This window comes from Protopterus annectens, chromosome 1.part0, assembly GCF_019279795.1.
Source record: "Protopterus annectens isolate FY-2018-M chromosome 1.part0, PAN1.0, whole genome shotgun sequence".
NCBI classification, from domain to species: domain Eukaryota; kingdom Metazoa; phylum Chordata; order Ceratodontiformes; family Protopteridae; genus Protopterus; species Protopterus annectens.
In genome coordinates, this window is record NC_056725.1 from 298,121,478 (window position 1) to 298,142,793 (window position 21,316).

The following is a 21,316-nucleotide window of genomic DNA, read 5'->3' on the forward strand; positions in this document are numbered from 1 at the left end:
ATATGGGCAAATTTCAAATATCCATGTTATAAACTTAGACAATTGCTAGAATAAAAGGTTTTGTGTTACCATGTACTTTCTGAAGAATATGAAGTCTGAAATTCAAATGCCTGTTATTTTTAAACATTTGTTAACCAGGAAACTAGTCTGACTTGGAACAAAACAAAGCCAATTTTCAGCAGAGCAGGGAGAAACAGTCCAGACACAGCTTTGTAAGAGATGAGAGGACATGCAGACTCCACACAGAAGGCACCCCAGCCAAGAATCAAACCAGAGAACCTGTAGCTGTCAGGCAACAATGCTACCAGTGCACCACTGCACTACAGACCTTTGCAAGGAAAAATGAAGATACAGAAATGGCAGAATTTTATGAGGAACAGAACAAATACGAGGCAAAAATCTGCAATTTTTTACAAATAGTGGTGGGTAGGGAATTCAAGTCCTTGCCACCTACATCCAAGGTACATGGTTCAAGCCTGAGTATCTCTACCCACCACTGTGTTAACTGGGGCATTTTACACACACACACACACACACACACACACACACACACACACACACACACACACACACACAGAGTAAATGTGTCCGAAGCTTGAATACAACACACACACCACCTACCTGTAAATGTGTCCGGACCCGGAATCCACACATCCCAATACTTAAACTCCAAACCCGCGCTTGAATCCATGAAGCAGCAAAACTCCAAACACACGCTCGAATCCAACGTTCCCTGCGAGAGCTTAAACTCACCTCTCTCCTGATTAGTCCTGTCTGTGGATGAAGCAGTCCAGAGCACCTCTGTTCTGTCCGGTCATCTACCGCACAGATTCCTGGGCATCTGCAGGGCAGTCTGAGTGTGTCCGCGCATGCACAGAAGTTCCGGGACTTGTAAAAATTATTTTTTTGGGTTTTTAATTTTATGTTTCACGTTTTTTTTCCTTTTGTTTCTAGGTGGGAGGGCTGCAGTCCTATAGCACGAGCCGCCCCTGTGCTCAATTTACAATGGGCATACTGGTTGGTCTGTCCAATCAGCATACTCATTTTTGAATAACAATGACCTATCATTGCATAATTAAGCAATAACTGATGAGTGAGTGTGGGTATATACAAATTTACCCATGGTTGGTGCTGTTTCATCACAATGGTGAAGCCTGAGTGCTTAAACAAAGCTAACCAGGGGTAAAGCCTCAAATATCCACACCCTTGAGTTGGTTATTGCTACTATACAATGACATTATTTAAGAAAAAAATTGCTTACCTTTCTTAAATAATGACTTTGTATAATGGCACGGTAGTGTTCCTCTGTTGTTTCCTGTTCTTCCTTGTTTGTTGATATACTGCACGTGCATATAGGTCTTACATTCCCATACTTGCACAATGCATCAAAGTTGTTCAATAGAAGCAATGGAGAATAAAGAATCTCGGTTGCTTTTTTAATTATTAAATATGGGCAGTTCATTGGTACAAGAGTCTGCTGAGACAGTGCAGGAATACAAGGAAAATGGTTACATTTCTTTAGTTTTAAAGAATGTACCCGAGTTTTCTTGTATTTGGTATGCCCTGCATACATACTTCAACATTGTAGCACATGTAATGAGGACAAAGCCTTAAATAATGGGGGATAAAAGCCCCCAAATGTAAATGTTACACTTATAAACTTAGAAAGCTACTAGACTAACAGGATTGTGTTAGCTTACATTGTCTGAAGGATATGACGTCTGAAACTCAAATGCATGTCATTATTTAGTGATCTCACTCCTCAGTGATTTGTCAGAAAACCACACATTTTATGAGGCACAGACTAGAAATATGTGGCAAAAATCTGGACATTCTGTGAAAATCTGAACAGTTGACAGGTATGTCTCTGTAGCATATAGGAAGAGAAAAAAGTATGGCTCCTCAATAGTAGTTTGGTGGCTGGACTTTTTTCTGTTGGTATATGCTTGATTTGTGGGCACACAGGTTGTTCTGTCCAATCAGCATGCTAATTTTTGAATAACAATGACCTATCATTGCATAATCTCACTTTAACCAGATATGAACGAGGGATAAGTCATTTGGTCATTAAGGGACCCTAACCACCATGTCTTTGTTAGTCTGTTCTGAAAATGTTCTTTTCTCTTTAACATAAGAGATCAAAGATTTCCTAGAAAGTAAAAGGAATCATGAAGTATCTGACATTATCCTGTAGGATTCACTGAAAGCTTACTTAAATGGAATAGTTACTAGCTGATATACACCTGGAAAAAGTTAAACTTCTGGAATGTTCAGTAAATCCTTTAACCTTGCATAAACTTTGCTATTAGATCAAAGAAAATGAATAAACTAAACCAGATATGCTCAGAATTAGTCCAAAATGACAAAAAATACACCAAGCCCACAGACATTGCCAACATCCTAGCTGACAGGTTCAGTGCAAACTTCTCCCCCCTCTCCCTACCAAAAGGGCAAATATCTATCCCAACAGAGTGCTGCCCCCCTGACATCTCAGATGCTCAGGTAAGAGCCGCCCTCTCCAAAGCAAAAAACACAGCATCAATGGGACCAGATGGTGTCCCGGGCTGTGTCCTACATGAACTCCAAGAAGAGCTAAACCCAAACATAAAACTACTGTTCAATCTTAGCCTTACTACAGGATATGTACCCAAAGAGTGGCGTACAGCAACAGTGGTCCCTCTCCACAAAGGTGGTTCCTCAACGGATCCTGGAAACTATCGCCCCATAAGCCTGACTAGCTTGGTCTGCAAAGCTATGGAAAGGATCATCATGGACCTCATAAATAAAGATATTGGGGACCTACAGACACTGGATCCTACCCAGTTTGGCTTTGTTAAGGGCAGATCCTGCCTCTTAAACCTGGTCGATTTCTTTGAAACAGTCACCAAGGCCATTGACGAGGGAAGGTGGTCCACACAGCCTACCTGGACCTCGCAAAAGCCTTCGATACAATACCCCACTCGGGCATTATAGATAAGCTCACCAGCTTAAATATAAACCCCTATGTCACTAGATGGGTTGCAAACTGGCTCAAGGACAGAACCCACATGGTTAGAATTGCTGGAGCCATGTCAGACTCCAAACCAGTTACAAGTGGCATCTCACAAGGCTCAGTCCTGGGACCTCTCTTGTTCGGTATATATTTCTCGGTGGTACAGGCAAACACGGAAGGACTGTGGCTGACCAAGTTCGCAGATGACTGCAAACTGGGCGCCATAATCAACTCTCCAGCCGACACAAGCATCCTCCAAAAGGGCCTCATAGAAACAGACAACTGGTGCCAGAGCCATGGCATCAAGCTAAACGCCAAAAAGTGCATAGTCATCCCCTTTGGCAAAAACAAAGTGCCCACAAATTACCACATAGGTGGTAATCCATTAAGTACAGAAGAAGTCATAAGGGACCTGGGGACCCAAGTTGATAGCAATCTCTCATTTGACAACCACGTGGCCAAAGTGGTTAGAAAAACATTTTATATAGCCCACCTAATCATGAAGGGATTCACATCTAGATCAGGGGAGGTCATCGTACCTCTTTACTCATCCCTCATCAGGCCCATAATTGAGTACAATGCCCATTTTGGGATGTACCTTACCAGACACCTGCAGCAACTGGAAAGACCCCAAAAGTACCTCACCAAGAGGATCAAAGGGCTCAAACAGATGCCATATGCTGCCCGGTTAAAGAAACTCCAGCTCTACTCAGCGGCATACCGCCTGCTCAGAGGCGATCTGTGCCTGACGTATAAAGCCATGTCCAACCCGGAATTAATGGACATGCTGCACCTCAGAAAATCCAAATCCCATCGAGCTACGCGCTCGAGAGACTTGAACCTCGGCACTGAAAGAAATAGGACATGCTGGAGGGACGGATTCATAACCCAGAGGCTCCCTTCACTCTGGAATAAAATCCCAGTCCAGGTTAGGCAGAGTCCCACATTGACTCTCTTCAAGAGGAATCTTGATGAGTGGATGGGAGATCGTAGGTTTACCCCGGCTATCACTTCTGTGTCACTGTTAGACAGAGGCACAGTATACTAACCTCAAAAAAAGGCATAGCAAAATTAATTTAAAATGGGTGGCGAAAGCCAAACACACTCTGGCTAGGCTTATAAATGCCCTAGGGAAGATAGCCTAGTATGAACCTATGAACCTATATATTAGTAAAACAAGAGAATGGGACAAAGAACTGAATACACTACAGGCCAAAATAGACAAATTAAAGTTAAATCTAAAACCAAATGACATTATCATTACTTAAATACAAAATATGTTGAAATTCCAAATCATAAAGTTTCAATACACCTGGAAAAACTTAAACTTCTGGAATGTTCAGTAAATCCTTTAACCTTGCATAAACTTTGCTATTAGATCAAAGAAAATGAATAAACTAAATCATATCAAAGAAATTATAACACATCTTCTTCTTCTCCTTTCGGCTTTTCACGGTTAGGGGTCGCCACAGCGGAACTCTGGTCCACTAATGATTGGCAGTAGATTTTTACAGTGCTGAGGTGCCAGCTCGACGCCCAACCTTCAACGAAGGCATGCCCATTCACGCATGTCTTCCGAACGCCAGCCACTCGACTGCGGGGAGGACATGCAGACTCCACACAGAAGGTACTCCAGCCGAGAATTGAACGGGAGAACCTCTTGCTGTGAGGCGACAATGCTACCGCTGCATCACCGTGGCTAAAAATAATAAAAAAGAAAGAAGAAAAGAAAAGAAAGAACAGGTATTAAAGGTATTTGTGAGGGCTTCAAAATATTTTATGAAAATATAAACAGTAATACAAATAACCTAGATAATAATGATATAGTTAAAACTTTTATAAGGGAAAATATAAATATTACAATAACAAGTGAACAAATAAAGTATAGAGCATTCACTTTAACAGAAATAAAATATCAAATAAAAAAGTTAAAAATAATAAGACAATGGGCTTAGATAGTCTATTACCAGAGCTATATAAAATACTACCAGATGATGCAGTTAAAATATTAGATAAGGTCTACAGAGAAATAAAAACAACTGCTGAAGTCCCCCATCATGGAGCTATTCCCTTATATCACCTATTTTCAACAAGATAAAGAACCTACAAAGTGTTCATCACAAAGACCTATTTCCCTTTTAAATGTGGACTATAAGATGTTCATGCTGATTTCAGATAAAATTAATCGACTTATACCTAAACTAATTAGCAGTGATCAAACTGGGTTTATTTTAAATAGACAAGTACAGGATAATATAATAAGAATACATATATTAATAGACAATGTAAATAAAAATGAAAAAAGAACTTTATATCATTAGTCTCGATTTAGATAAGGGTTTTGACTCAGTTAATTGGTCATAACAGTTTAAAACACTTAAAGCGTATAATTTCTCACCTGAGCTGATTGCACTAATTTCTTAGTTATACAATAACTCTTGTGCTTTTGTTAAAATATTTTTTTTCTTTCTAATTCCTTTAAATTACAAAAAGGTGCAAAACAAGACTGTCCATTATCACCTTTACTTCTTGCATTATCTATAGAACCTTTTGCTAATAGTACTAGTTCCAGTAAGAACATTAATGGTATTAAAATAAGATTTTGAACTAAAGATTAATTTCTTTGCTGATGATATTTTACTAACAAATTCATTAGAATATGTAATTAGTTCTGTGGGTCACCTTGAAGAAATCTCGAACTTAAGATTTAATTATAATAAAACAAGTACATTATTGTTGTGTCTTTCGGCTTTTCCCGGTTAGGGGTCGCCACAGTGGAACTCCGGTCCGCTAATGATTGGCAGTAGATTTTTATGTGCCGAGTTGCCAGCCCTGACGCAACCTTATTAATTAGCAAAAATTAAAAAAATTCATACAAAAATATTCTAACTTCAATTGGAATAGCAATGAAATGAAATACCTTAGTATAACCATTATGTCTTATAGTAAAGAAATGATACAAACAAACTTTCAACAGGTTGTTGATAAAATTTTAAGTTTAGTCACAAGTTGGAACAAATTCTTCTTTACCATGGAAGCACAATTAATGCTTATTAAATGGTAATTCTCCCTAACATATTGTTTGTCTTACACTCTTTAGTACTGTCTCCACCAAAAAATGATGAAGAATATAAGTAATATTTTTCTTAACTTTTCTGACATCCTAATAAACAAGGTGTTTCCTTTGATTGTCACAGAAAAGTTGGGATAATGGAGGAATAGGATTAGCTGATAGTCAATTATATGCTACTTCAAGCATTTTAAAGGTTATAGCATCGTGGATAAATTCATCTTATGATTCAAAATGGAAACACATACTTCAAGAAATATTATTAGTAAATAATATATTTAGACACTGTGAAAAACAGAGATAAATAAGATATTTAACCTAGATAAAAAAATTGTTCCCCAAATTATTGGAATTTTAATAAATAATAATGCAATGAAAAATAAATACATTTGTTACAAATTTATAAAATTCTTAAGTTAGATTTCACATATTTAGAAAATTCCTATTGGAAATATTTCTTAAAAATTAATAATGAAGATGTCTGTGAGGAATACAAGAAAATAATATTAAAATTTACAGATAAAACCACATCTTAAAGGTTCATAGGTAGGTACTAGGCTATTGGCCCTAGGGCCTATATAAGCCTAGCCAAAAAGGTACCCTGGCATTCACCACCCAAAAAAAAAATATTTTCCTGTGCCCCTGTCTAGCAGAGCCACAGAGGTGATCCCTGGGGTGAATTTCCTATTTCCCATCCAATCATCAAGATTTTTCTTGAAGAGTGCTAATGAGGAGCTTTGTTTGATATAGATAGGTAGTTTATTCCAGAGTATGGAAAGTCTCTGGGACAGGAATCTATCCCTCCAGCATGTTCTGTTTATTGTGGTGACAAGGTTTAGGTCCCTAGAGCATGTAGCTCGGTAGGATTGGGATTTCTTTAAGTGGAGCATGTCCAACAGCTCTGGGTTTTTTAGCTTTGTATGTTAGGCAGAGATTGCCTCTGAGTAGGCGATATGCGATAGAGTAAAGCTGGAGTTTTTTGAGACTGTCTGTGTAGGGCATCTGTTTGAGGCTGGTAATCCTCTTTGTGAGGTATTTCTGTGGCCTTTCCAGTTGTTGTAGATGTCTTGTGAGGTACATGCCAAAAGGGGCGTTGTACTCTATAATGGGTCTAATGAGTGATGAGTAGAGGGGAATAAAGACCTCTCTTTTCCTGGATGAGAAACCTTTTGTGATGAGGTGTGCCACGTAGAAGGATTTCCTGACTACTGTGGCGATGTGATTATCAAAGGAGAGATTACTGTCCACCTGTGTCCCAAGGTCTCTTATCACACTTTCAGTGTTAAGTAGACTACTTCACAAAAACATAAGTAGACCAACTCTTCATACCACACAAAAAAGAGGCAAGGAAATCCACTATCAGGACATGTATTCTTTATTACAACCATTATGGTACCTCGGCTTTTAGCCTTCTGCTGGAACATTTACAACTTCCCAATATGTCCCTTTATATACCATTTTTAAACCAACAAGAAATCAATTAAATTTTCCTAATTATATTAATTACATCATTAAATGATTAAATACATTCACCATACACCTAGTTCTCTTAACAGACTACAAACACTAGAAAAGGAAATGTTACTTAACCTATAAACAATACCCTCATTAACTGCAAAATCATTCACAATAATATTTAAATACAGCTGTAATACCCATATTATAATAAATAAATATCTATAAATACATAAATTAAAAATATATACCTTACAAGAATATGTGCATCCATTTCAGATATTTTCACATTTAAATGCTTTCAATATTAATGCATCAAAATTTAATACATACTCTAAATATAAATTCTTAACACATTATTAAACATACTTATAAACTTGATTTTTTAATGAACTTTGTTTTATAACCTTTAATGACAGTAATTTAAATGTATTACTAAACTATATTAAATATTAAGATTGTTTTCTAAATTCATTCCTTGGGGATATAATGTATGATAATTAATAATCATTCGACTTTACAGTTTATTCAGCTGATGTTTAAAATTACCACCTGAAGAAATGGGGCGTGCAAGAATGCTAAAAAATAAACTATCTTCCAACCATTTGTGTTTTGACAAGAAGTGCATGGCCACTGGACTTTCAAGTTTTTTTCCTTCTCACATCACTTAGATGCTCCATAATACGCATCTTAACCTTCCTCGTGGTTTGACCAATATACCAAAAAATAGGGTCACAATTACACCCTATGATATAAATCACACCACAGCTGTCACAGTTCTAGTATTCATTTGCCCTATAAAGTTTGCCATTAATCTTAGTACCATCTAAGTCTTTAACCCTATGACGCACTGAACATTTACCGCAACCATGTGATCCTACTGTCTTCCCCAGGGCATGAGAATATCTGGATTTTAAATCTTTTTTATTTAATAATTCTTTTAAATTACAATATCAGCCATAGGAAAAATGTATGTGTTTTGGAAATAAACATCCAATAGAAGTGTTATGAATCACTATTTCCCAAGCTTGCCTAAATATATTCTCCAAAATAGGCAAAAAGTTGGAATATCTAGTAACAAAAAATAATCTTTCTTCCATCCTTTCATGCTACTCAATGTTTCCAGTTCCTCTGCCATGTGAATAACATTCATTCCTGACTCTTATATCACCAGTATTCATAACTTTGTTTTTAGCCTTTAACAATGTATGTTCATTATACCCTCTATTCCGTAAACTGGGGAATGTCTCTTCCAAATACTTTTCTTTTAAATTTAATTCAGAACTAATAATTACAATTCTCTTAAATTCACCATAAGGCAGTGAACTAATCAAATGAGAAGGATGCATACTGGTTGCGTGTAAGAAATTGTTGACTGCAGGTGGGCTTCCTGTAAGGCTTATATTGTACCTTTTTTGTTTCATCAACATAAAAAGTGACATCCAAAAATGAAGTGCTGTCCCCTCCCATTTCCCAAGTAAATTTCAACTCATGTGAGTTATTGTTTAAAATTCCCATAAAGTTCACAAATTCTGCCTGTTAAGTAGACTACCACCTATGTGGTAGTTCATGGGTACAGAGTTTTTACCAGAGGGGATGACAATGCACTTTTTGGCATTGAGCTTGAGGCCATGGCTTTGACACCAGGCATCTGTCTCAGTGAGGCCCTTTTGTAGGATGTCCACATTGTTAGGAGTTTTGATTATGGCTCCTAGTTTGCAGTCATCTGCGAACTTCATTAGCCAAAGACCTTCTGTGTTAGCCTGTACTTCAGAAAAGTAGATACCAAACAGGAGAGGACCCAGGACTGAACTCTGTGGTACTCCACTTGTCACTGGTCTGAAGTCGGATTTGGAGTCTGCTACTTTCACAGTGTGGGTTCTGTCAGTGAGCCATTTGGCAACCCATCTTGTGACATAGAGATTTATACCTAGGTTAGTGAGTTTATCTATAATTCCAGAGTGGGGGATGGTGTCAAAAGCCTTGGCAAGATCTAGATAGGCTGTGTGAACCACCATACCCTCGTCTATGGCTTTGGTGACTGCTGCAAAGAAGTCTGTCAGGTTTAGGAGACATGATCTGCCTTTTACAAACCGGAACTGGGTGGGGTCCAGAGTTTGGAGATTACCAATGTCATTGTTTATATGTTCCATGATGATCCGTTCCATTGCCTTGCAGACCAGGCTCGATAGGCTAATAAGGCTGTAGTTCCCGGGGGTCCATGGTGGCTCTCCCTTTGTGGAGTAGGATAACCATCACTGTATGCCATTCAGTGGGCACAAAGCCTGAGGTGAGGCTATGATTGAACATGGTGCTTAGGTGGGGTGCCAGTTCATTCTGTAGTTCATGTAGAATGCAGCCTGGGATGTTGTCAGGTCCCATGGATGCTGTGTTCTTGGCTTTGGAGAGTGCAGTTTTTACCTGTGCAGCCATGATCACAGGAACTTTGCATTCTTCCGGTATAGAGATGGGCCCTTTAGTTGGTGAGAGAGGGGTAAAGTTAGCACTGAACATATCTGCCAGGATGTTGACAATATCAGTTGCTTCTGTATATTTAGTGCCATTGTGCTTTAACTCAGAGCAGATCTGAGTGTTGCCATTGAGATTCTTGACATAGCTATAGAATGGTTTGTGGTTGTCTTTAGAATCAGCTGCAATTTTGTTTTCGTAACTAGCTTTGGAGGATTTTATGAGGGATCTCAGCTTCTTACAGAGGCTGACCAGGGAGTTCCTCCAATCATGGGATTTTGCTCTTTTTTACAACAGTTTCTTTCTTCTGCTGAAGAGTTTGTTTATGGCAGGGGACCACCAGATTGGCTTCCTTTTTTTAGAGGATAGCATCTTGGTTCTGTTAGGGATAGCACTATCCATGCACTCATGTAAGTGCTTATGAAGTGCATTTGTGTAGGATTCAGCAGTTGTATCTCTATTGTCCAGCTGCATCTGTGTCATAAAGTTTGCCACTTCCGTCTTAAGAAGTGTGAAGTTGGCTTTGGAGAAATCATTTACGGTGGTTTCCCTAATGAGGGGTGGGGGCGGGATGTGGCTGTCTAGTGTGATTAGCTTGTGGTCAGATCTGACCAACGAGGAATTGACCTCTGGTATGGAACACTGGTCACCCATGTTGGTAATGACCAGGTCTAGGATATTGCTGCCACTGGTGGGGGTGTGGATAAGTTGATCCAAGGCATTGGAATTTATGAATTCCAGAAAACGTTGAGCAAAAGAGTTGGTACATGAGTAGTTTTCCCAGTTAATGGTGGGGTAGTTGAAATCGCCCATTATGAGGGTGTTGGGTTGTACCCTAATATATTCCAGTGTATCAAGAAATGAGAAGAGGGAATTCTGGGGCATGGTGGGGGGATCTGTAGCAAGTTACAATTTGGATTGTGGTCTTTCCCAGAGTTAGTTGCACTTGGATAATCTCGGATGCATTATTCTGAACAACTAGCCTGGAGGTGTGGATATCATTAATGAATATGGACATACCTCTGTTTTTAGTGTTTTAGTCCAGGTTAGGTGGCCGAAAGCTGTGGTATGAATTATAGCCTGGTAATGCAGGGGTGCTCTCTGGAGCCTTGAACCAGGTCTCTGTCACCGCACAGATGTCAATGTTTTCCATTTTAAGGAGTGCTTCGAGTGAATGCATTTTGAGGTTTAAACTTCTAGCATTGAGTAGCATTACCCTCAGATTTTGCTTGCTTGTATCTGTTAAGGTGGTGAATTTGTCATTTGAACCTTGCCTAAAAAAGGCAGTATAGGGGTGGCAAGAGCCTTAGCCAGTATCTGGAATCCCAAGGGCAACAGGTGCAGGCCATCCCTGGCAAAGCATCGTGGTCTGTCGATCATGTCATCCCAGGCAGACAGATACTGGATCCCCTTAGAATGACACCAGAAGCTTAGCCAATTGTTGAAATCAATCATTTTGTCCTTGTACTGTGGTGTCATTCTGGGTGATGGCAGGATGCTACTCAGGGCTAGGGTCATACCTGCCTGGGCTACAAGATTGGAGAGATCCTCCATGTCTCTTTTCATGTAGTCCAGGGAGGTATGTCTCAGGTCATTTTAAAGCAACATGGACAATGACAGAGTCATATTTGTACTTGTTGTGGAATGTCCTGAGTGCATGCGTTATGTGGCGGATCCTGACACCCGACAGGCAGCTGATAGTAACTTTCTCCTTGTTTAGCCTGGTGAGTGGAACATCAGTGTGCCTGACTATACAGTCACCTATGACTAGAGTGTTGGGTAGATTGTTATGGCTTATGTGCTGTGGTTGAGTGGCACACTGAGTTTGTGGGCTATGTGTCATTTGGGTTGTGTTGGGGGGGTGGAGGTTGCTTGCTTTTCTGCTTTGGAGGTCTCTGTTGCTTGAGCAGATTTTTATTAAGAGCCTCCATGAATGTAGGTGTGTGTTTTGTGTTTCTATGTGTCTGTTTTGGTGGTGTAGGTTTTGAGGGACTATGTGATGAGTGTGGTGTGGTGCAAGTGTTTACCTTCTCCTCTTGACTGTCTAGTCCAGTCTTGGGTGAAGAGAGCTTTGCTTCCCGTTTGGCTATATAAGTGCATCTCTCGCAGGTTGTAGTGTTGGGTGGTAGGAGGAGAGGGTTGTCTGTGTACATGAGGTAATTGCTACATTGCCCCAAGATGCCCAGATTCATCAGGTAGACAGGAGAAAACACCAGGAGCTGACCCTTATTGACGTCTTCACTATACTGGAAAATTTTCAACTGAAATTCTTACACATAGCTTTTGTCACTCTTAAGAAAATTACAATTATGTATTAATCAAATAGAATTAAATGCTGGAGATGTGATTCTGAAATAATAGCTGACTGGACGAATACGGTACGTGAATGTGAAGTCAGCTCCCTTTTTTGAAAAGAAATTTATAACTTCATTCAAACTCTGTGATCAGATAAATGTAATATTTCTAAATTTTTGGTTTTATTTCATACTGCTATTCCTGAGATAATTCCAAAAACCCTATGTGCATTATATTGAGTACTACACTTTGAAACTTATAATTATTGAAACAACAAATTATCAAAAACTCATGTGATAATAAAGGAAAGCAAACATGTTCCTTTTCCTATTGGTCCATAAATTAAAAAAACAAAAAAAAAAACTAACAATAGCCCCAGACATAATTTGCCTGAATAGTGGTACTGTTAAGGATTTTTGGTAAGGTAGTCTATAAGAACTGGAGTTAGGGGTAGCAGAAGCAAGGATATGGTTAGAGATAGCACACATAAGAAGGGATGTACAGGGGCAGGCTAGACCACTTCCTTTCATTATAGGGTGGGCAAGGTGACATTGTTCAGTCACTCTTACCCACTCCTGTCATTTCTTTCAGTTCCTGGGTCTTTAGACAGCCTGAAATGCTCTTGGTCACAGTCAGGGGGTCACCCCACTATATTCCACAGAGATGGCTATTAAAAAAAAGTTTAGCAGCCCTCTTGTATCAACCTTCTATAACATTTCAGACTAAGAAGCTAATTGTTTTGTCTGTGAGTGCCAAATAGCTGAGTCACCTACAATTAGAGCAGCCCATGTAAAGCAGCTTTCTCCTCTATCACAGAGTACTGTAAACAACATCATCCATGCCCTTATAAAAACTACAATGGAAAAATTAAATACATACTGGACAATGCATGCTGAAGTGGAAGTAAAGGTCTGCCTTTGTACCTTACTCTGCCTTATGTAAGTATGACTTCAACAGAGCAGTTACTTTATTGCTAGACCCAATCCAGATTTAAGGAAGCAGTCTATCAAAGACCAGCGCTGTATAAACAACCTCTGAAGATGTTGAGCATTATTTTTTTTTTCTGTTGCCTGTCAACCATTAGACCTCTTACTATCAGATGGTCTGTTTGTTCCCCATGGAGTGAAACTCCATTTGTCCACTCATTAACAGTGGGCAGGAACTGACTGCAGGTAACGTATGCTTTTTGCTGCTTTTTGGCCATAACTACTTTTCTAGTGGCTGAAGTGGTGCATACTCACAGATGTGAAGACATACCATACCTTTCTCTCTGAGCATGCCGCCACTGCTGCTGCAAGCACCTCTTGAAGGTTGCTTGTTTAACACAGCTTGGCAGATTCAAGTACATATACCCATGAAACATATGCTGCATGCTCTGCACCTCTCTTTCCAGTGCAGTAGAATGGACTGGCCACTCCCGGACAGGCAAGCCAGTGTTTGTGGCTAACTTCTATCCTGCTATTGCCTGACTAGAGTGATAGACTACATGGGGTTTGGGGTTATACTTTTGGGATAGGGGGGGCTGCAGTCCCGAAGCTTGTGTGCAGTTTCAAAAATCCATGTTATGGCTCTGGCCCTCAAAAACAGCTTGTTACACGCAGTAGAGGATGAACAACTTTCTGATGAAACATTCACAGACATCCAAAAGGCTTTGATTTACTGGACTATATATATTCTATTGGCTGAGTTATTCTGCCCTGAAATGGTTTATCAATGGTCTTCATAACAGGTATTTTCAGTTATTAGTTGAATGAGAACTATCTCCTTTACATTGAAAACATCATGAGTTCTCCAAGGCTCTATGCTTGGACATTTTTTTTTTACCCTAAACATCACTTGCTGGTACTATTTCCATTGACATCCAGAACATAAGTTCATAAGTTCATAGGATGATACCAAGCTACTGGCCCCGTGGCCTTTACAAGCCTTGCCAAGAATTTCGCCCATGCATCCTTCTATATACCAGTGGTATGATTATTTAGGCATCTAGCACTGTACCATGTTTGATAGCTGGCATCCTTAACAACAGTTTAAATAACTTCTGCATGTCCCTTGACAAACTGGGCCTTAAGGTGAACCTGGGAGCAACAAAAGTAATGATTTTTGGTGCCTAGAGGAGACTTTATGCACAAAGGGGAGTGGAATCTATTTGGACCTGATGTTAGACTACCGGAAAATATCTAAATTTACAAATATCTTGGAGTTTATCCGCGGTGGTGGTGCTGTGGCAGCGTTGTCGCCTCACAGTCAGACGCTGTCCGGTTCGATTCTCAGCTAGAGCGTCTTGTGCGTGGAGACATGCGTGAATGAGCGTACCTTCGTTGAAGGTTGTGCATCAGGGCTAGTAACTCAGCACGTAAAAATCAACTACCAATCATTGGCGGACCGGAGTTTCGCTGTGGTGACCCCTAACCGGAAAAAGGCGAAAGACACAACAACAACAAATATCTTGGAGTTTAGTTGGACTCAATCGTCACTTAGAATACTTCCATTCAGAACCTAGGGAAGTGAATCGCTATTGTACTTCACACGTGCTACAGGGTGAACTATTTCTTATGAAGTCAGAATAAGTATTCTGTGGGAAAGCTGTCCTGTTACTCTCCCTGGAGTATGCCTACCCAACTATCAGTGCCACATTCACTCACTGTCTATAAAAAGCTGCAGGTGTTCAAGAATACAATTACATATTCACAACAAGGGCACATAGGAAGCAACACAAATATCTCAGAATCAGGTTGAATGGTGAACAATCTGATAGGGAACAACCCTTCCATTTTGTATAATGGTTTATGGGGTAATAAATACTACTTAGTGGTGTGCATTCAGGAAGCTTGTATCAGTGAAACAGTGGCACAGAATGATGGCAGCTCCACTGGATTGAGGTAAAAGCCTTGACTATGACCCAGGTGACCTAAGCTTGACTAGGGGTTCTGGTGCCTGTTGGTGCTGGTGTGGGTGAGGAGAGGAAGAATTAGCCTTATGCCTGCTCATCTATCTCTTTGGGGGGATGGGGAAGTGACTGTTGAGCACTCCTTCTGCAGTAGAATCCTGGGTTGAAATTGAGGATCATGTGGAGGTGCTTGTCAGTAAGTGGAGGGAACAGGGCCTTCTTTTCAGGTCACGGTAAGATGTGGCATGCATCATAAAGGCTCATTGAATACCAACTCCTTGGACATGAATAAGCATGTATATAGGTGTTAGGTTCAAGCAGGGAAACATAAACCACTTCTGATTGCTGCTTCAGTGAAGACTCCTTTTGGTTGACTCATACCCCAATGAATGGGCCAGTTGACCACAGCAGGGTCTGATGTTCTATGTTTTTGTTTACCATTGAAAAAGGCTGTGAGGCCGAAACCGGTCTGGTTAAATAATTTCAGATACTTTCAGATATGTGGTATTGATAATAAAGGATTTTCTATTATCTGGGTTTACCATTGCATTTTGCTGGTCGTTTGTGGTTGTTTCTATTTATTTCAGTCGCATCTGATGTTCTACACTCAGCTAGGATAAAAAAAAATATCCCAAATCCCAGAGTGATATGATTAGGGGTTTTCAAGCCACTTTTCTTGAGGCAGCACTTTATTTTTTATCACATCAATCATGTGAACCCCTTCTCAATATGTGGCCCACCCTTTTGAAATTCCCTTCCCAGCGATATCAAACTTCTGAGCCCTTTTCCCCATTCACATCTCAGATTATGACCTTTCTTGAGAAGAAGAGAAAATATACCTCTTTAGCTGCTTTTACATAAAAAGTGCACCCTGACCAAGTGTGATAATGTGAGTTCATTCAAGTGGAGCTCTCACCAGTGTCCTAAACAGCATTTCATTTATGTGCTATGTCTTTTGTCAAGCCTGCCTAATGTGTTTTGTTTATGACTGTTTCTTATCTATACCGCTGTAACAAAGTCATGACAGTTAGCCTATGTGAGAATGAATGATAAAAAACAAACAAATAAATAATGGGCAAATAAATCATTAAATTAATGAAAAGTGTTCATCAAAGAATGAAAGGAGATTGTATAAGACTTGTGTATAGAAATGAGTTTTCTTGATTTTCTTTTGTTTTTCCTTCCTTCGTTTTTGTTGGATTATAAGCACAGAAAGCAAACAGGAAAGGTATTTTAGTGGAGGAAAAAAACCCTGACTGACTTTTTTAGAAGGACTCAGCTAGAAAGAATTGATATTACACTGTCCATGCTTATGTATCTTTTACAGGATGCCTTCCCTCAGAGAAGGCCTATTTTTTCCATGTGTCAGAAATCAGTCAACCATAATAGATAAGAAGATTTGAGATGGGGCTTAACTTGCCTCATGTCTCCTACAGCTTTCGTTTGTGTTCGAGCTGTGCTACTTCTACCTTTTTTTCCTGTTAAATGAAGAGCATTAAACATTAGCAGAAGAGAACAGCTGCTTGTTGGGCCTGAAGGTGAGAAATTTCTCCATTGACAACAAAGGATTAGACATTACATTCTAGGAGGAAGTTAGCCATACGTATTCTTGTCAAGGAACCCTACTTTTTGCATCTGTCAGTGTCTGCCTTCTCCTGGGTCTGGTCTCTGTACCAGTAGGTGAAGACAAGTGATTTACAGAAGACAGTACGTATGTTGGGGTGTATAATGCACTATTGGTCATTTAATGTTGCTCGTTGGGTACAGTGGTAATGGAGGAGGATGCTCAGGAGTTACATTAAAAGGATTCACTGCATTGTACTTGTTCATTCTTGTATATAGTTCCTGTTTTAGTATGGTTATCTCATATAGTACTTCAAATGGGTTACACTTTCAGGGGACTTGAATTTTCAGATTTTTCTAGCTGTGGTGCTTTTATTGTTGCTAATTTTGTATGTATCTTACATTTTTTTTATTTTAACTTTTAATGGGTTATAAGTAGAATCCTGCTGATATTGAAGCCCATATGCAACAGAAAAAGAAAAAAAAAGTAGAAATTTTCAAGGATTGTAGGAAATGTTTTAAGCTGCATTACTAGAGATAAACTAGATTAACTGATTCATTTTACAATTGCTTTTCTCAAACAGAACAAAGATATATACTCTCAGGACCAGGAGAACATTGCCTCAATCACACTCAGTATTTGTAGTTTATTAAATAAGACTGTACTTTCTAAAAGATGGATGATTACTGGCAAACTATGCATAAGTGCAGTCTCCAAGTCTTGAATGAAGCCAGGAAATCACTTTGGTTTGACTTTATCAGCCTGACTCTGTCCATTTGTTTGTGTCTTTCGGCTTTTCCCAGTTAGGGGTTGCCACAGCGGAACTCCGGTCCAGTAATGATTGGCAGTGGATTTTTACATACTGACTTGCCGGGCCTAATGCACAACCTTCAACGAAGGAACTCCCATTCACGCATGTCGCTACACAGAAGACGCTCTAACTGAGAATCGAACGGGCAACGTCTAACTGTGAGGCGAGACTTAAAAAGGAAAAAGTCATGGAAATTCAGAAGCTATATAGCTGAAACACTTGATGCCCTTAGGGGGTCATTTGCATGCAACTATCCCATGGGCCTCTATTACATAAGGTTTCAAGTATCACACAGTAAAAACTCTAGCCTGGCTAGCTTTTTCTTGTAGTTTTTACTGTTATGTCATGCCTTTCACAGTTACAGATGTGGTAAAACAGTTGTAGGTTGACTTCTTTTAATCACTAACAGCCTACTTATATGGGGTACAATAAGTAACAAACTTTCACTTGTATATTATTCTTTTATGCATCCTGAAAAAAATCTGCTGTTTTATGGTGGCAAATTGAGATGCCCTGAAGCAGCAACTAAAAAAAGCAAACGCCTGCCATTTTTAATATATGCTAAACATGAACATGGCTTTGCTGTTTAGTGGGTGTAAAAAAAAAAAAGAAAGAAAGAAGGGGTTAAATAAAAAGGGGAAAATACTCAACTAGCAAAAGTAAATGCAATAACATTTACAAGAACTTTCCGTTTTGCTTTCACTTCACTAAGCTCAGTTTTAAAAAAGATCTGTTTAGTGAGCTAAAAAAAGAACAAATGATATTGCAGTTACAAGTGTGTGTGTGTGTGTGTGTGTGTGTGTGTGTGTGTGTGTGTGTGTGTGTGAGTGTGTGCGTGTGTGTGTGTGTGTGTGTGTGTGTGTGTGTGTGTTTGTAAGAATGAGCCACAACAGGTAAAGCATATACCTTTCACCGTCTTTGCTAATGAATTTGTGTGGAAAAGGAAAAAAAGAATTCAGGTCAAAAATACAGAAAGAGACTGTGCTGAACTTGCAGTTACAGCATGCCTTTTGAAGTGGATAGGGTTGTCCCATGTCCCTGCTCATTCAGCTTTCAAGTGATCTACCAACAGGCATTATTTGAACAATAACAAGTATAAAACTATAATGTCTGTCTTTACTTATTTACCAAAAAGTAAAACATTTCTGTTGAACAGAGCAAAATTATGAGGCAAAAATCAGGGACAGCTGAGAGGCATGGGTGGTGGGTACAATCCTTGCATTGCACAGATTTTTTTTTCATTCATAAGAGTACAATGAAACAAACAAGTTGTAGTCAGTCAAGAAAGTGTCTGTAATTGCTTGGCACGTGTGTTTTTCTAATTAAATGTCTGTGTATGGTGTATGTCTGTGTATACGTGTATGACTGTGTGTGTGTGTGTGTGTGTGTGTGTGTGTGTGTGTGTGTGTGTGTGTGTGTGTGTGTGTGTGTGTGTGTGTGTGTGTGTGTGTGTGTGTGTGTGTGTGTGTGTGTGTGTGTGTGTGTGTGTGCGTGTGTGTGTGTGCGTGTGTGCGTGTGTGTGTGTGTGTGTGTGTGTGTGTGTGTGTGTGTGTGTGTGTGTGTGTGTGTGTGTGTGTGTGTGTGTGTGTGTGTGTGTGTGTGTGTGTGCGTGTGTGTGTGTGTGTGTGTGTGCGTGTGTGTGTGTGTGTGTGTGTGTGTGTGTGTGTGTGTGTGTGTGTGTGTGTGTGTGTGTGTGTGTGTGTGCGCGGACAGTAAATACTTACATACCTTATATTTTGGATGTAAAATAATTCTGACAACAGCAATTACGTGTCCTACAGCAAGTTTAAAACATTAAGTGGAGGAACTGTTGTACATCAAAAATATTTTAAAAAATGTACATACGAATAGAAACAAATACACAGTCATTTAACAGCCCATTATCTGAGTGCACTAATGCCCTTGAGGGTGGGTATTGTAGGGGAACTATGGATGTTGTGGGGGAATGATGTCCCTTGTAGAGGTGAAGAGGACCTCTGCCTGCTGTGTTGATTCTCAGTACACTCCTGGGCATGCTGTTCCCTGTAAAACACCCAGTTTTGGACAGCATTATTTTTTGACTGCATCTGTGATTACGCAACAATTCTGATCTCACCCCACGTAGTTGAAGCTGTTTTGTACTACCAGTCTGTTTGCATGATTTTTTTTATGTGCTGTCATTTACTACTTTAAGGCATATAAATATTTTTAATCCTAAACAGAGTGATGTTGTGAAAAAAGTATAATTCTGGGAGGAGACAGAAAATTAAACTCTTCAGTTATAACAGGAAAGTTAAGAGTCAGCAAATGACATTTGTTTTTCAATTTTTTTTTCTTTCTTCCTAAATTTCATTCTTAACTTTACCATCAGAATATAATACCCTAATTATAAATAATGGCTTTGATTTTAAGTTTAGTGAAGATAAGATCTTGTATTGGGATTCCATGGTTTTTATTGGGTGCCTGGTTTCTTATCGCTAACTTTACTATTTTCTTCCAAATGTCATGCCAGGTTATTAGTCTGTTACACTGTTTGTTGGTTTAATGTTATTAATTAACTTACAGAGCCGATCCAACTGGTTAATAAGGGGCTATTAAGTATGCAAGCAGCCACTTACATACGGACAGATTAAAGCATTTAGCACTTGTACCATTCTGATGCTACGTTTCACAAAGAAAATGAGGCTTTATAAAACTGAAGTCAGAAAGATATGCGTCTTGCACAAAGAAAATGATTTTTTATAAAAATGAATATAGGAAAAATAATGTCACCAAAACATTCAGTGTGAAAGACCAACTATAGTAGCTTATGCCATTTGCTAAAGAAAGTGTGAGGCTGATGCATTTAAATTCTATATGACACAATGCAGCAATTAATAAACAACTACAGATGATGCTAGTAAAACTACAAGAAATAATCCAGTTTTCTGTAACTCCATCTAAACATAGAGCATATGGAAGCATGGCAGCTCTTCAATCAGGTTATCATGGCAGTGCACTGATTAAATGAAAAACTGAGCAAGTCTGTCATTATAACTAAATACAAACAACAATAGGGGTTTGCTTGAGACCATGGTGGTAATAGCCCTAAGGATAGTTTTTCTTGTACTTTCAATGGTTGCTTGCATATGTGCTGCTGTGATTTCTAGTCAGCTATTGGGGCTGCCTTTTAGGAACAAAGGTTTAACACAAGTAGTTGGTTCTGACCAATCACTGCTCAGAACAGCCATTATACCCAGTGATACTTGATATAATGTGACGATGTGGCGCTTACTGAAGCTCAAAGTATTTTATGTGCTATAATCGCAGACCGTAAAGTTCATTGATCTCTTTATTTTATCTGTAATATTTTATTATTTATTTATTTATTTAACATTTGTTAACCGGGAAAGTCCAACTTGGAACTAAGCCAATTTTCAGCGGAGGCCCAGGGAGAAAGGCTCCAGATGCATGTCTTTGTAACGTGGGAGGAAACCGGAGCACCCGGAGGAAACCCACACGAATGCAGGTAGGACATGCAGACTCCTCACAGAAGGCACCCCAGCTGAGAATCGAACCAGAGAACCTCTTGCTGTGAGGCGACAATGCTACCGCTGCATCACTGCGCCGAAATATTGTTCCTTCAGGGACAGAATCAGATACACACACACACACACACACACACACACACACACACACACACACACACAAACTTCTTCTAAGAACCATTTTTCATTTTCTTGTTGTAAAGAAATCAGAACTAATGAAGCAGCTTTTCAGAAAAGAGAAACTATTGCTATCAGGGTAGAGCT